The following is an 18084-nucleotide window of genomic DNA, read 5'->3' on the forward strand; positions in this document are numbered from 1 at the left end:
TGCTAAGGGAAGCCAAGGTTTAGCTATTAGGTTTAGGGCCAAACACTTTCATTTAGAAATGGCATATTGTGTTTACTTATGTCATCTTTGTCTAACATCTACATTGCTTAATGATCCTAAACACTTAAGTGCAAGTGTTTTCACACCACTGGAAGTCTGACACCATACTTGGCTGCTTTTCAATTTTTTTGCCTTTGTTTTCAAGGGGCATCTATTTATAAGAAATCTGGTTTAAAGGAAGAGCTCAAATGACTTGAGAAAGTGTTTGAACTAAGGAGCTCCTCCAAGGTCCAGTGTAACACAAATAAAGATTACCAAGATTACAATTTCGAAGTATGAATGATGCTCATCTACTCTGGCTCATTCCAAGAATACAAAGAGGGAGGAGGAAATGAGCGAAAATAGATCATCTTTAACCTCCTAGGACCTGGTGTCCACATATGTGGACGCTTTGGGTTGTCTAGACCAAAATACTAAATTTTGCTCTACAAGGGCCTGATATCCAATTACGAGGACAGTATACTGCCACTGTTCTATTGAAATTTTAAACAAATATCCTCATATGTGGCTCTCATTTTTGTCAGAAAGAAAAATCAGGGAAAAAAAAAATCTGGCAATTCTTTGTTTTTACATTCATCAGGTCCCAATCAGCCCAAATATCAAAGAGAAATTAAAAATACATGTCGTCCAAGAGTTCGGGTGTTAGGAGGTTAAATAGGTTTCCATTGCATTTTGGAATTGTAAATAAATCATTCATGCAAAAATTACAAATGTTTTGCATAAATGATTCATACTAAAATTTCCAATGGAAGGGCAATCCAAGAGAGCATGAATCCTAATGCGACGACCTTTTATCCATTCCAAGAAAAGGTCAAATCAAAACACAACCCCAGGTGAAACTGAACTTTGGTTGCAGTTATATGGGATGTGCTTTAACCTTCTGGGGGGGGGGCTAGGCTGGAGTTATTATTAAATTTGTTGATTTATTTCCGTTTGCCTTATTAACTCAGTGAGACGAATAAAATAAGTTTAGCTGCAGTTCAAATGCAGATCAGCTGCAACTTTGCTTGGTTTGTCAAATCCACTTAACAAAAAGGACAGGACAGATTTAATGAAACAAGTGCACAGTTATAAACATATAAAACATTGATACAATTGTGTAGCATCCCATCTTTAATAAGAGTGTGTAAACATCTGGGGATTGAGGAAAACTGGTTGTTAGAGGAAGATGAGGAGGAGGAGAGCAGAGGAGATGGATGTGTCTCTAGATCATGTTTGCATGTGGCTTTTTCTTTGCTTGTTAGAACTCTAACCTACATTCGTGAATGCTACAATAACTGTATTCACAGAAAATTCTTTCAAATTTTGAATGCAGTCATGCCTGAGGGCCCGAAGAGCACGGCCATCTTGTTTTGATTTTCAGGCCTTGCCTCTTGCACACACGAATTTCTCCAGATTTTCTGAATCTTTTGATGATATTATGTGCTGTAGATAATGAGATATGTAAGATATTTGCAATCCTACACCAAGGGAACACAATTCTGAGACTGGGGTTCAATTTGTAGATACAGATTTTTACAGATTGTTTAAACTCTGCCTCTCTAAGATGCCCTTTTTATACACAGTCATGTTCCCAGTTAACTAAAATTGTTTTTCCAGCTTTTGTTGCCACATCTCAACTTTTTGGAGACACAACATGAGCTTATAGCTTTTATGAAAAGGTAAAATGATGATATTTGATGTTTTCTATATTCTGTTGGGAGTTTGGGGGGAACTGGGGTTGAACATCAACTGAGCCAACTTTAGCAACCGAGTTTTTTTTTCAGAAACCTAATTTTCTGTGGTTCCTAATATGTTCATTATGTCCAAACGTGCTCTTCTGACTGTAAATTCAAAACTTTTTGTTTCATTGTAGCTGCCACAGCATCTTTCAGCAATACTCATACTCCCCCTGTGTTTACAGTCAAGTTTCCCATACTAATAGCTTCCCCAAAAATGTAACTCTCTGATTGGTGACGTTGGAAAGGATTCATGCAGGTGCTAATCATATGTTTTAAATCTGTGATTGTGGCTTCGCTTGTTTACATTCTCAAACTTTACTCTTAAACTGTACCTGCGGCGCAGAACTAAAAGTGAGCCATTTATCATGGCAGGTGGCACTTTGCAATCGTGTTAATTGCTTCCTTATTTCACTTTTCAGAAATGTTGATCAGAAGTAAATGGCATCCTCTTGTTATTAATCTAATTTCTTAATATAAATTCTGTGTATATCTAACAACCACTCATTAATCACAGTAAATGTCACTCAAATGTTGGAGTCCAATTACGAGTTGTGTAGAGGCTCTGCAATCAAAATAGGGTTAAAGGTAAACTCTCTGTTTTGAACTCTAGTAAATTACAATATTACAAAATATGGTTTGTATGGAAATACATTGAGTTTTTCTCATTTTTATCAATTCATAAGGACATGAAGTGTATCTCAAAAATACTAGATCCAAAGTTTTTGGTATGTATGTAAATGTCAGTTTCTCCTTTGTTTTATTACTTCAGAAGTGTTGCTGTAGCCACACACTTGTTTTCACTGACAATAATTCAGCTAGACAGCTCACATGGAACACTTTATTAAAGTCACTACAGAGTACATTTTGATATTTATCTTTTAGGCTTTGACCTTTTCCGTGTGCCGTGATTATCTGGAGTATTCATTTGTTTAAATTCAGATTTTTCCCCAAAGCATATTCCTACATTCTTAAGACCAGACAAAGTGTTGGAGATTAGAATAGCACTGATTTAAGTTGCACTAGCTGTTTTTTGGTTTTCATTCAAAGCTCTGGCTGAAACTTCACCATACTGACATAACAGTCCTGGTCTGTTCATGTAGTTCTAATATGGTCCAGATATGCCAACATTTCCAACATCGTGGCAGTATATTTTTCTTGAAAGTGGAAAGAGACTTATAAACTTATATGACATCAAATGGTAGCACTTTATAATACAGGTACTTTAAGATGGCATTTGAGTGGATTTGTTCTGAAATTAGAGTTTATTTGTATTTATTTATACTTACCAGAAGGTTCACTAGAACAAGGGTAATTAAACTTTTACAGGAGAGAAGGATCAGATTCTACTCTGAGTGATTTTAGGTAACTTGAGATATTAAATCACAGCAAAAAATTTGTGGCACAACTTCACCTGCTTCCAAGGTGCGTGGAGAGGATGAAAAAAATCACAATGCAAGGACTCCTTCAACACTTAAGGGAAGAGGAACAACTTTATTGACTGGCCAACGTGTTTCAGCTTGTGGCCTTCATCAGGGTCATCCTGTGTTTAATAACCCATTATTTTAGAGAAAATATCAGCTATAGGATCATTTTAGTAATACTAAGCCTCATTGTAATCACAGTTTTTGAGTTCTGGCTCCTGTTTAGTTTCTACAGGGTTTTGGATGCCAGCTTAGATTGTCCTACATGTTTGTATTGTTAGTTCTGAATTCTTTGTGTTTAGCTTCAGTTCCTACTTTGACTTTTTAATTTGCATGTTTGTCTGCTACTCTTTTTGTCTTGTCTTTCTGTGCTTCCCCCTGAATTTGCTGATTCATGTTCAGTATTTGTCTTTCATGCTTCAGCGTCTCTTCTTTTCAGTACTGATTAGTTGTTTTGTTGTTCTCGTGTCGTGCTTTTTATGAACTGTGTTGATTAGTTGCACTTGTCTGTCATTCCCTTCCTGTGTCTAATCATCCTTTAGTGCATACATAGCCCTGTTCTGCCCCTTTACCATCTGGTTTCTCACCCACTGGTTTTCTTGTGTTCTGTGTTTCTCTTTGCTTGTTACTTCTGCCTCTGCTTAATTTCCTCAGGATCGTTAGCATTTATCTTGTTCTTGGCTCGGTCCTCTGCTAGTCTTTGGGCAGCTCCTTTTGTTAACATTTTGCTCATAATGAAATTTGTTGGCAGCTTTATTTTTTGGCATCCTGTACACTGAAAAAAAGGGACTGGCCATCTCTTGGATTTATGTAAGCATCTTGCATGTATTTAACACAATTGCCTCATGTTTTAAAGTTAAATGTAACTATATAGTGTAAAAACTACATGATATGCAGAAAGGGTGTATTAAATTGTTCATATCATGTTCAGGTGAAGTAAGTCAATAAGATAGCAACGTTAAATCTCGTGAAACCACGCGTGATTTCATCTCGCGGGCTTTGGATCGTGGTTTAAAAAAGGCATCCATCTCAGTCAAGTCGAGCAGCCAACTCTACGTTTTTGGTATGTCTTGATTTTTTGAATTAATATTTACCATATTTCAGACAAATGTAGTTAAACGTCTAGAGTGTCGCCATGTAACATGATAAAAAAGAGCCGTTAGCTTATTTGCTGTTTTATCTGTTGTCAAAGAATTGGCGCTTTTTCATTTGAATTTGTCTTTGGCACAAGAGCCGTAATATCACATTAAACCTAATTACGAGGCACTCATAACATAATTTGGTTTTCTGTGTGAATAGATTTGCCAACTGACTCTTCAGTTACATTGTGTATTTACTGCACCGTGGTGTTAGTGAGATTTTGGACATTGAACAGCTTTAGCTAATATCATCAGCGGCATTATGCTAGCTTACATCCCTACCCCTCCTGGCCTCACCTGCTGTCCGTTTGTTTTTGTTTTTGTTTTTTTTGCTGCACATTGAGAGACGACCTCTATTCTGCATTTCACCAGGAGTCAGCTGATGGATTGTGGGTTCAAGGTGTTATGGTAAGAAAGTATATTCTATTTTCGTTTCTGTAACTTAATTATAATGGGTTTTTTATAATTATTAGGTGCATGCATACTCACCCTATTAATACAACTGAGAAATCCAAAATCTGCCATAGGTTTAACTTATACCTGTATGTATTGCCAGAAAGGTGATTACTGGACTCGCATTAATGCACACTTGAACTGAAATGAGGTTGTAACTTGTGGGTTCTTGGGTTGCAAATCAGAAACAAACATCTTTGGATTTTTTTTAATCCCATAAGATCTGGAAACACAGTTTTTATTCAACAAAACATTACTGATTAACCAAGCACAGTGCCTGCTGTTATTTCAAAATAATTTTATGTCATTTCAGATAAAATGCAGCATTCCAGTGCATCCCAACCATGCCTTTGCAGTCAAGGTTTCTGACGGAGCTGAGTTTCTCTCTGACAGTCTGCTGAAAGTGTTTGCAAAGTGATCGGGGGAACAGGGCACAAAGCTAAAGGATGTAGCTGCCATTATGACAGTAAGAACTTTAAAATTCTTTAACTACAAAGTGTATATGTATTGCATTAGGTCAGTAAAATTTTTATGCTACATCCATTGAAACAGTCAACTATTACCTGTGAGTAATGATTCCACTAAAAGGATGCCATAATTTTCGTCATGCATTTACTGGCCCACTGAGAAAAATTTATCTTTTTTTAAAAATAAATGTTCTGGAAACTATATATCCATAAAGTTGATGTCAAACAGGAACTTTTGATATTGCTTTGTAGATGCTGGTGTTGCATGTTGACTGGTTTAAAAAGTCAAGAGTTTTTGTCTGGGATCATTTTCTTCTGTGCTACTGAAAAGTTCACAAATCTCTGTTTTCTTTGTTATAATACTCAAGGATGACATTAATGCTCGGAGTCCCTCATCAAAGTGCTCCGCATCTGTGTGAAAGACAATTGCAACATCTTGGTGCAGGAGTTCATGGTGAGTGTTTTATGAGTAGATTGTGGATTTGCAACCTTTAAAAATGCATTTAGTTATCCACTTGATCCTCATTGGACTGGTTAGGACCAGTAGTCCTCTTTAATAATTTGAAGTTCACATGAGGCCTGGTAGTGAACTCGGCCGCCGGCCCTTGAGGCCCCACCCCCACCCCTGTATTAGGGGTCACATCAGTGTGAAAAAACTTTAAATTTGTCATTCTAATGAACAAAGGAAAATCCCACCAATATTTATATTAGCTTTTGTTTGGAAAAAAAAAAAAAGACCAACTGACCAACAGCTAACCAAATTGTGGGGCTGAAAGTCTAAATTCTAACATCTTCTGAGTGACATAGCCTGGATTTCTGACAAACTAATGTAAAGCATTTGAAATTATTATGTTTTTCACCCTCTCTTAGAAACTCTGTTAGACCATGAATGGCAGCATGGCAGGCCACTCTTTGGCTATAGCTATTTACTATGTTGCTTGCATTGGTTTAAATTACTCTAACATTAGAACTGGTAGATTCAAAAGAGATGAGTTTAAAAAGGAATCTTAAAGAAATGTTTTGTGTTTAACCAGGACTTGCCTGAGGCCACTGCACAGATTGAGAAAACCACAATGAACATCTGTCTCCAGAGATGCGCCAGGCAATGACTTTTCTGATGTTGTTCTTCAAGATCTGGATAACGTGACCTTTGCAGTAGCCATGCTGTTTGGACCTTTTTTATTCCTTCAACATGAGTTACCCATCACAACTCTGCTACACTTTTGAGGTGATTCAATGGGTGGTAATGGAGTTGGATGCAACTCAGCTCTCAAGAAAAGCTCACAACTAAGACAAAACTGCTCCTGCAACGAAGCTCACTGTTATGCATGTGAGGTGACCAGCTCTAGGTGAGAGGACATTTAAATCTCACACTTGTTCTGCTGCATTTTTGAAGCTCAATTCCAGGAACGGATCGCAGGGTTCATTTTTATATACTCTGCAACTGCCATGAGGACAAGCCGTTTTTTTTGTTGTTTGTTTTTCCTTTTGCTCTGTACAAGTTCTGTTTGTCTGTTTGGCAGCATTTTTAAATTTCTCTTTGTATTTTTTCTTTCTTTTACTAGTGAAGAGATGTAGCGTGAACAGTTATACAGTCTAAATATCCCATATGGGTCGTGTGAAATGGTATTTTCACTTTCATTCATTTGAAGTAAAGAACGTTGAATATTTCTAAGTGTGCTGTTTTGAACCAAGATGTCACAGTATGATCAGTGCTGTAATTTTTGACAGTCACTGTATCAATGTTATTTTTGCGTCTCTTGAATAAAGTTTTTGACCTGCAAGTGCTAATTTCTTTAGTTATTGGGGTAAAATGGGTAGTGTTAATAGGAAGGTGTTTGCCAATTCAGTAACCTAATTTAATGTTAATGGAAACTAACATTACCTCAAATTGTTTAGTTATAATTGTTGTTTAACTGAATCTTGACGTCAGAGGCCTTAAATAGAATGTTTTGTATTGTTCTTTCCCAACATTTTTCAAAAGAAACAGTCTAATTTCTTTGCTGCGATTGATTCCAGAGAACACGGAAGAACTGACATTATTTAACTGTTGATTTATATAGATTCAGTAGAGGAGTAATGTCAGTTTAATTCTTTACCTACTGCAGTGAAATTAGACATGTTGTTTTGAAAGGTTACTGGTGGATGCCAGCAACCATCTTGGAAGAGAACAATACAATCTGTTATAAGGCCTCCATTTGAAAATTGTGTATTTGATACTAGAATATAATAGCAAAATGTAATTTGAAGATAACATGTAGTATTTAAGTGACCAAGTAGTATTGGGTAAAAGTTATTGAATCGTGTTGGGATAACGTGAGAAAATTGTGAAGGATTAAAATATTCCAAGAGCTCAAATTACTTCATCAAAACATGTTTAAGTCACATTTTATCAACACAAATTGCACAGGTTTATTGAACATGAATAAATTGTGTTAATTTAACTCAATGGTTTAAGTTGCTGCCAAAGCAAAACATCTGTGTGCAACAAATGTCCACCATTGAATTAAGTAAATCCAACAACATATTTTTTTCAGTGTAGTTGGGTCCACGCTCTCTCCCGAAGCATGACAGACTCGTAGTATTCAGGCTCAGTGACATAATTACATTTTACCACGGTTTATTGATTACACAAAAAAAGAGAATGCTGTAATAAAGCATGAAGACAGTCACATTGTTTTTCATCTATGGCATCCAGGGGTCAGATTGTAACATCTTTCAGTGCAGCACTGAACTTCAGTGAAACAGTTTTCTCATGAGAATCCATACAGTCATTTTCAATTACCAGGTGTAATTTCAGCTTCTATCTTTAACCTGATAGAAATAAGTTTAATTACTCCTCAAGTGTATTAAATATAAAAATAGACTTTCTTTAACCTCAGAGACAGTGATTTACAATATTATAGTATCTAAAAATACAACGTAATTAACCTAAGTGTTGTAAAAGACGTAATGTGCATTAAACTTAGCAATGCTAGGTTTAACACACACTGAAAATAATGCTCATTAAATACTCACATTAAGACAGTGATTATGTGCTGTAGGGTGAAGCTACACATCTGTGTGAGTAGACCTACTGAGCTAATAACAACTATCTGCAACCACATTCTTAAATTAGTGGGTGTATTTTTATCTGCTATACATACATGCATTGCACTTAATATGCTCCCTTTCTATTAATGACTATGACATCAGTTTAAGATTTAATTAAAAAAAAACAACTAACTGTCATTAGCATACAGTGTATTTGTCATACTCAGGAAATTGCTGTCTGTAGCAAATTGAGAGGGATGTTACAGATTTGTTTATTTTTTTCACACTAAAAAACAAAAAACCAAAATGCTCACGGTTATCGAGAAATGAAAAGCAATTATCCACTTCCCACCTGCCTTTGGAAACCCAAACCAACAATAACAAACCACTGAGGAAGGCAGTGATTCATGGTCACTCTGTAGCTCATTCTTTAACATGGGAGCACTCCTCTGCCACTGGCCTCCGGCAAAGCAGTCAGGGAACACGTCACACACTGAGAAACTGAACCCTGCAGTACAACGCTGATTTCATGCTGGCGTAGGTTGGGAAATGTGCTGACATCAGTGTGTGCAAAACTCATTGTGTGCCTGTCCGCCTTTGCAAGCAGGTGTTAATGCATCGTTTATCAAATAGTGTTTTAATTGTGTTTGTGCAAGGTAGATGTAGTGAAAGGGATCCTCTTATAATCTCAGTCCTCAGTGCAAATATGTGGGTGTCTCCTCCATGTGGCACATGACTCAGTTATATTCGGTATAGTTTTAGCAGTACTGAATGAATGCATTTGCATCATTGTGTACGTAAGCAAAAACATAGTGCCAAGCCAAGTGTTTCTGGAATGAATTGCATCTCCCACGTAATCTAAATAGAGCAATGTTTATAATCGCTTATATTGCCCAATCTCTAGCAGTACATTGCTGCTGTTATTGCTTGTTCTGCTTGGGTGATAAGAAACAATTTGCAGCATTAAAATTTGTCTTCTGTGCCTTTGGTTGCATTTTATATTGTGAAACAAGGCAGGCTTTGTTTATCTGTAATATAGTCTTGACTGCAGTAAGGCAGAAGAGTAAGCAACACATTTTTTTATTGATGTTAAAACCTTAATTTTCTCTTTTATCAACTTTTAGAAAACTACACTTTTCAACACTGCAACATCACTGCATTCTATACAAAGCAGTGCTGTAAAAGCAATAAAACTAGATGGTGCAAACCCTTGTGGGGGTAATTTTACAAAAGAAAAGAGTCTCAGAGACATAAAGCAGGTTTAGAGAAGGAACACAGACAAAATGAAAGCTAGTTCATTCATTGAGGTTATGAAGGAATCTGTGGGGGTGTTTTCAGGTCATTAGACGTGTCACTTCCTTTAGTAGATGAATTCGGGGTGAGTAAGAGTGATGATGAAGAGCTGATAATCACCTATTCTTAGGTTTATAAGATGCATCATTATGGAATAAAACTCAACAAACCAGGATGCTTGACGCAATTTACGGTGCAAACAAACATCCTTAATAATCTGTAATAGCTGATTAGTGCATAATTCAGATAAAATTGGTCCTAAGGTGGGTATTTGAAAATTTTAAATTAAACCCTGGACCACAGATTGAACAGTGGCAGAAATGCCTGAAGAAAATGAGGAAGAAATTGTGCAACTGATGCACAACTACTGTAGGTGCAGACTAAGACTGTTACACAATCAGGTGTAGCTGATTCTTTTCGCCCCTCAACAATCAGCCACACCTGATGAAAAGTATCATTCTCAAAGTAAGCACAGGCTATTGATCCACCACATGATTATTCCAGTAAAGACCACTTTATTCTATATAGAATGGTCAAGTTTTGATCTGAAAATCAGTTACCCAAAGGGAATAACAGCACCGATCAAGCTCAACACATGGATGGTGGCGGTCATTCTGTAGTGGATTCAAAGGAAAACAGGAAACACTGCTTTTATTGATCTAGCTGAGGCACTTGAACCAGTGGATCATATAGTTTCAAAGCAAATACTTGTTCATTCATGCTTGTCACAAGAAAATATTGGATGTTATATTTATTCACTATGTGCAGGTAGAAGGAATCATTTTGAGGTATCACTTGCGGGACTGCTTCAATTTTTGAAGCAGTCCCAACGCTTCAGGCAAGTGAAAGACTTATTGTTTCTACTTCATGGGGCGATCGTGGCTCAAGAGTTGGGAGTTCGCCGTGTCCTTGGGCAAGACACTTCACCCGTTGCCTACTGGTGGTGGTCAGGGGGCCCCAGTGTTCGCCATTCTAAATGGCTGCCCATCATTAGCATGTTTTAATTTCAGGTGTTTGTGTTTTACTTATGTGCTGTATATTAGGAATATCCTCTCACGCTCTTTGACGTTTTAGAGACTCAAAAGTAAAATTAAAAAAAAAAAACTGTCAGAAATTGAGTATGTCCGAGCTATTTCGATAAAAAGGAAGCTTTAACAGTAGATCAATTCCAAAATCGGCACAAACATAAGAGGAATGGCTATGGCCGAAAGAATAACAGGGCACACACAAAGTGATGAAGACAGAAAAAGAGATACAGTATACAAAGAGGGCTTGTCAAACAAGAAGAGACAGGGAGGGAATGAGAGATAATTGATGCAGGTGAAACACTTCAGGTGGAAAAACAGAGAGAACACAGACAGGAGATTCAAATTAAACAAAATGACAGGGAAACAGAGAACACAGAAGGGCAAAGGGACTAACGCTGAAACAAATCAGAGAAGGAAATACTGAGGCTGCCAGCAACATAAGAGGGAATTACAGTAACAACAAAGTAGCAGCTAAACTGAAAGGAGCTAAAACTATTAAAATACCAGGATATGAAATCCCTTCATTTACACTTTTAATATTTATGACAAAAAAAACAAAGGTGGTATAGGATAAATGCAGTGCTCACACATTTAAATGGTATTCCATCAGCCAGTGGGTGATATCACTAGCTACATACAGTTTCTGTATCTGAATCCCTGCATCTTCATCTCTTCAGGTTTTATTGCTCTTCTTTCATATTGTTTTAAAAAAATTGCATCCTAAACAGGAGCTCAGGTCTCAGGAGGTTGAAGATGTTCTGCTTTATAAAGTAGGTCATTGTGTTACTACACACTGGATGTTGTTCATATATAGTGCTTCAGCACAAAGTAACTTAATTTGTATTAAGTTCTAGCAGTTGCACATAAAAATTCATATGATCCATTCATTAGGTCAAGATAAAAGCGCATATGCATCACGAGGGCAATTTTGTCTCAGTCCAGCTGTGAATTTACATTTGGGAGCGCATATATATATATATATATATATATATATATAATGCACACAAAGTTTTGAAATGAGAGTCCTTCTTCTCTGCTGTGAATCACTGTGACATCGTACGCTTTAATAAGTAAAACCATATTAAAATATCTCATATCTAGAAAGATCTTCTTCCCACAGAAAAGTATCTTAGGGAGCATTTCATCCTCCACAATCTTTAAATAGCCTCTCTGTGAATCATGGTTCATTCAAAGAAGACGTTTCGGATTGCGTCACTGTTTCTGTGACTGACATGATGACAGCAGTAAACATGAAGATGACAAAAATGGGGATTGTAGGTGGTGATGGAATATTAATAAAATCTGTTTATTTTCTTCTAAGTTTATCATACTTGATGAGTCCAAATAATCTCAAAGAACAACAACAAAGAAGACTTCTGGCATGAATTAAGTTAGTCTTTTCAACTTGTGGAAGTTAATTTTTGCCTGTGATTTATTTTGGCGATAAGCATGTGTAATCCTACTTCACTGCGCTTTTGTACTTTGCGTCTCTGCATTTCATTAAAAATTCTAAGTCTTCAGCTCACAGTTTCATTCTTCATGATTTGTTTTCGGTGAACACTGACAGCTCACAGAGCACATGATTAGTATGTTTTTATTCATAATGTGAAAGCAGGTAAAACTTCCACATTGCCTCCTCTCTCTGTCTCAGCTGGGTAAGTCACCAACTATACTTCTTCAAATGGTTCTTCTTTAATATCCTTTTTTTTCTCCCATACACCCTGAACATGTAATCTTTTGCAAGTCTTGAACCAAAGTCTTGGGAGATTTACTGCTTTTTAACTCATTTTCAGTCCAGCCCTTGTACATGAGGATGCTTGTTGTTTTTTAAGCCTCTTAACACTGACATTTGAATCATCTAAGCATAAAAAGGCACCTAACCCACGAGATGAACTAATGTTGTGACTACACGTAACAGACAAGTTTTCAAAGAACCAGCTATCAGTAGTATCTTTAGGCACTTTGCTGGCAGCTTCTTCAATAACACATAATTTGTTTGGTTGACACAGGACTTGAGAGGCCCTTCAGGCGATCCATCTACTGTTCACTGAAGGCTGAGGTATGCCAAATTAGACAAGAAATGGACTGAAAATGATTGACAATGAGTCTTATGGAGTGATTAATTTAAATTCAAAAAGTGAAATCGATTGGTTCAAATCATCACCAATATGTATGGACGAGGGCAGGAGAGGTACAACAGTGAGTGATCAGTGATCAATCAAAATTGATGACAAGAATTCTATGTATATAGCACCAAATGAAAACAGCAGGTGTTTCAAGGCACAAACAGAGAAAGCCCCAAGCATTATGGTGATACTGGGAAGGAAAAACTCCCGTTTAACAGGAAAAAACTAGAAGAACAAGCTCTGGGAGGGGTGCCCATCTGCCACGACTGGTTGGGGGTGAATACACAGAACAAAGAAAAACTTTGGACTAAACTGCAATTCCACATACAGTATATTATCTTTGTACTGTATTATTTCACTAAACCATCTAGTGATGAATTCAAAGATGTCATAAAGAATGTGATGAAGGAAGTATGTGGTTGTTCTTTTTGATGTGCAATTTCCAATTTAGTGTTACTTTACATTTGTTGCATGTTACTCAATTGTGATTGTTTAACTGCTGCTACTGGTGAGGTATCTCAATGCTTTTGGTGTCAGTGAGACCAAGGTATAAAATAAAAGGTAAAATAAATAAAATATTTATTTAGATGTCTTTCTTATATGGACTACTTGTTGTAAATAATAGTCTGTATGTTAAAATCTAGACATAGATCTGGGTTGAATTTGCAGGTAAAAATTGTCATTAGGGTCTACAATGTAGCATTAAATATGACAAACATAGGTGAACTTTTGTTTGTTTTTGTGGTTACATTACAGTTGGAATATCAAAGTAAAAAGTTGATGATATAAACAGATTGGAGCTGATACTTGAGCTGAGCAGAGTGCTGTTAAAATGCTGTTCAGGACCGCTGAAATACTCCGGTCGCTGAACTTTAATCCATTTTCCTGTAAAAAAAATGTCACAAACTCACCACCTCTCGCGTGTATGTTTATTTTCACTGTGACATAAAAGGAAACGAGACATTATCTGATCTCAAAACAAACTATCAGAGAGCAATGTGGAAAATGGTATGAAAACACGATCTTTATTTATATGTTTGCTGCAATGGAAAAAAAAACCCATTACAAAACATTAAAAAACAAAAAACATTACAAAACAAAACGCATTTATGTAATTGTTGTTTCCTCCGCCAAGCATTTGAAGTCGCTGAAATGTTTACTGCTCCTCCCTCACTAAGTTTTATGGACAACACTTTGACTCATGGTCCCAGGAGAGAGTGATGATGTTGATGTTTCTTTTTATGTTCATGATGCAACAGGATGTCACAGACTGTCACACTTAGGTTCAACTTTATGCCAAACGTATAAGTAGTGACTTTGTTGCTTAGGAAATCTGACATTTATGCAAATCTTTAAACCTGGACAGAGAACATGTTAGCAGGTTCAGAGCAATTAGATAATGTAACTACGTGCATAATGCTAAAGGAGAAAAGAAAATCTGATTACAGCTGGTCACAGCTTCCAACTGAGAAATTTATGCTGGATAAAAGCTCAGCATAATAAAATTATCCCCTATTAGTTTGCTGTTGTTATTAGTGTAAATTGTGGATAATGTAATACTATATGCGGTAGTAGTATGATTACTATAACACTTAGAGGACAGTTGTGATTATACCATGCATTATACAGAACCCTGAACCTAGTTACTGCAAAAAATTGTAATAAAAACAGAATCGAATTATCTACAAATCCTTTAAAAACAGTCTAAAGTTGGTCCAGAAGAACTGTATTAGTCTTTGAAAAAAAAAGAAAAAAAGATTGATTTTGAATTCGACGTCATTGAAATTATTCCAAAAGTTGGGACAGGGACACATTTACCACCCTGTTGCATCATCCCTACTTCAATACTACTCATCTGGGAATCCAGCAGCTGAAATCCTGCTGGTAATGCCTCCTTTGTTGTGTAAATGTTCCATAATACTCCAAATGTTTTCATCAAGAGACAAGTCTGGACTGAAAACAGACCACTCTACAGACTATGGTGGTGTCGCTCAGCGGAAAAATCAAGGCCTTCCCTAAAAAATATGTTGTCTAAAGGGCAGCATATATTGTTCCATAGGTTATATGTATGCTTTGTGCATTAACAACCCTACAGCATCAGGGATAATGCTGTGACTGGAGCAAAAATTCAGCAGGTGAACATTAAAAAAAGACCTTTAAGGTCACAGCAAAAGTCCATGTAGTGCAAAAGAAAAAAATCCAAAGGAGCGTGACAAGAATCCTAATGCTTACGTCTAGAAAACATGAACTGGGAACACAGTAAAGTTATCACAGACTAGCATATGCTATGCTAAGGAAACACAAACACTAAAAAAGGACAAACTGAAACTTAAATACGCACAATGTAGTCCGGGATGTGGGAAACACCAGGGTAACGAAACACAGCTGAAACTAATACAAGATGACAAGATGAGAGAAGCAAAACAAAATAAAACAGGAAGTACTGAATTGAACACAGAGACGGAGGCCTGACAGACAGGCACATAGAAAGAAGGGTAATTAAAGCCAGTAATATGAACAGGCAGAAATTCAGTCCATGAGACTAATGAACTCAAAACACAAGGTGCTGTAAATAAAAGACCCAATCAGAAAGAGTAATAAAGCTGAAACTCAGAACAGAGACGTGTGCAAAAACTTAAAATGCTTGGATGAAAACCCAGGACCATGACAGCCACTTGTTTTGGAACTCAGAGTATGGAGAAGTCTTGTTTCTTTAGTTTTGCTTGAGTTTCTTTTTTTGTTTTAATTTGCATTAAAGGCGAAAGTGTTCTGTCTGCTTTTTAATGCAGGGCATTTTCTGAATATTTAAATATGTACGTAGACTTTATATAGTGAAATACTTCAGGTTTTTTATTATTGTTTTAAGTTTTATACAACTTTTTCAGTCTTCTGTTCCACTGCCTCCACTTTTAAAAATCAAGATGGAGCTCTCTGAAAGAACACCATCAATTTAATGTGTTTGAAACATGCCAAAAAACTATTACGGCTGCCCAATTAGTCTGGGAATTAGAGTTTCAGTTGAATTGCTGTACCTCTTGACTTTAATTACAGGTTTGCTCGCACAGGAACACCAAAGTATTCTCTCAGGTAGAGCATAAGAGCCTTTTCAATTTCAGGGCAGAGAGTTTAAAACATCCCAGCTCTGCAGTAAAACCATTGGCCTGTATTCTTGATGGTAATATAAAACCAGCTCTGCACCAAATACACACATATACCAGATGTCCATCCTGACTTGACTGGCTGCTGTCATGCTGTTAGAACAGTCATTCTGCATCGACCACCACTTGAGATTTTAAGTGTGCATTAAGCCTTTTTTCACTAGAACTGCACTATAACACTGCTCTCCTGCTCTGCTATCACCTTTTGGCCTTGTATTTCTCTGTATGATAGATAACGCTCTTGATTTGAAATGAGACAAAGTACAGTGATCCAAGTTAACAGGAATCACTGTGTAAAGAGGTCATCGTAAAACTGCCAATATAAATAATTCTTAATACCCTTATGTATTTAACTACAACCATGTCAATAAACCTCACAAACCACTTCTTGAAGTTACATTAAAATAAAAATAATAGAAACCAGTTCATCCAATTTAAGAGGAACCACCTGTTTACATCTGGCTACACCTTACAAAGCACATAAGATGATTGCTTTTGTGTAATACTAGAAGATTAGCTCCGGGACAAACACCTTGACATTATGAACACACCAAGTCAAAATAAGGGGTAATTTTCCTCATATGGAGTGTTTTCTCTTTTAGTTTTTAACCCTGTGATAAAACACTGAATATATCAATCTCATTTCACCATACAGTGGAGTGCAGCTTTGCTTTAATTAGTAAGTAAAGTGACTAAATAACTAAACTAAATAAAGCTGTCACAGCAAAGCCTCTGAGTGCACTGAACTGAGCAATAAACAGCCAGTCAAGGGAAAACAAAATACCTTATGAGTTGAACGAAAGCATGAATGAATAAATAATAGATTTACGCTAACACGATGTGTACACATCCAAACGGTCCTCAAAAGAGGTTTAGTCAAAATAAATCTGAAGCCCTATGTGTGTTAGCTGCCGGGTTTTGTAACTAAACTGAAAGATGATGGCTTTATTGTGTTTAGTTTAGCTGTGGCTACTGGGACATGGTTGGCATGTTGAAATGTCTGTTGTGGAAAAAGTGTAACATCTGTGTGAAACCTTGACGAGCCCTTAGAGGAAGAAACATTAGAAAGACAGCAGTTAAGATGAACAAAGGGATTTTACTAGCATTTAGAAAACAAAATAGAGACAAAAACACCAGTTGTAGTTTAAACAAGAATAGTTTAAATCAAGATCCAGCTGAAGGTAAGAAGAGGGAAAATCAAAGGAAGCAGGAAGGCATCAAGCAAGTAAGGAAGGACATATAGAAACAGGAAAAACAGGAGTATGGCTGGAAACACAGTTAAGAAGATAAACATCCTAAACTGAACTTTTTTGCATGCTATGATGGGTGTGTGATTTGAAAGAAAAAGAAAAAAAGATCTATATTGTGTTAATTGTGAATTAATAGCATTCCTAATTATATAAGTTCTCATCTACTATGCTCATCTGAGATTCAGGATATCTCCTCTCCTCCGGTGGGAACAAGATGTGAAGAATGTGAAGATGCAGGAATGAAAGTGAATACAAACTGTGTGAATGCACAAGAGAAGCTGACTGAGAAACGACACACAGCTGAAAACAATTACAGACTAACTGAAGCTACGAAAGCGCGTAAAACAAACAAAGACACAAAAAAACTACTAATATGAGAAAAGAGGCAAGAAGAAAAGGTGACAAAGAAACAACCGGCAAAGGAGCTAAAGGGGGAAAGTGAACCACCAGGAAGGCAATCAAATAATCAGCAACCTACCTCAGATGTTTCACAGACCACAACTCCACGACGCAACTTTGCAAATCACATCAGTTCTTTAGCCTGTTAGCTTGGCAGGCATCTCAACCTCAGTATACAGTACAAGGCCTTTTTCATAGCAGACATTTTGACATGTCCCAGGCATTGGTGCTAATTTCATGATAGTTTCAATAGCTCCAGTCTAGTGCAGTAAGAGCGAAGGTGAATACTCATGCACAAAACGAGACCCCCTAAACTGAAGCAGCCATTGCCATCAGCAAACGTAAATGATAATATTAATGACGGATGCATTTTGTCACACGTACTGCTAAGCTGGGGACACATAATTACTGACGGTGCTGTGATGCCGGACATTACTCATTCTGAGGACAGAATTATACGTTCGGTGGTTTTAATAAAAGCCTGTGTATCAACAATATCATCCCATATTAGAGAAAACACTGCTCATTGAACCCCG

General features: G+C 36.8%; 1 long non-coding RNA gene across 2 annotated transcripts; it reads left to right on the top strand.

Annotated features, from left to right (window-relative positions):
- The first annotated feature begins 3975 nt into the window (after positions 1–3975).
- LOC147303783 (uncharacterized) lies at positions 3976–7797 on the top strand. Of its 2 annotated transcripts, XR_015126784.1 has the most exons (6): positions 3976–4012; positions 4134–4265; positions 4714–4749; positions 5108–5260; positions 5630–5715; positions 6296–7797. It is a non-coding gene; the product is annotated as an uncharacterized LOC147303783 (long non-coding RNA). The 2 variants fall into 2 exon arrangements; XR_015126783.1 differs by having other exon boundaries at positions 3981–4265.
- Positions 7798–18084: the final 10287 nt, after the last annotated feature.

Source organism: Aulonocara sp. 'chitande type north' Nkhata Bay, linkage group LG22 (genome assembly GCF_057382095.1).
Source record: "Aulonocara sp. 'chitande type north' Nkhata Bay isolate Kocher_YH1m ecotype deep benthic linkage group LG22, A_spYH_male_GT1.1, whole genome shotgun sequence".
NCBI lineage: Eukaryota > Metazoa > Chordata > Actinopteri > Cichliformes > Cichlidae > Aulonocara > Aulonocara sp. 'chitande type north' Nkhata Bay.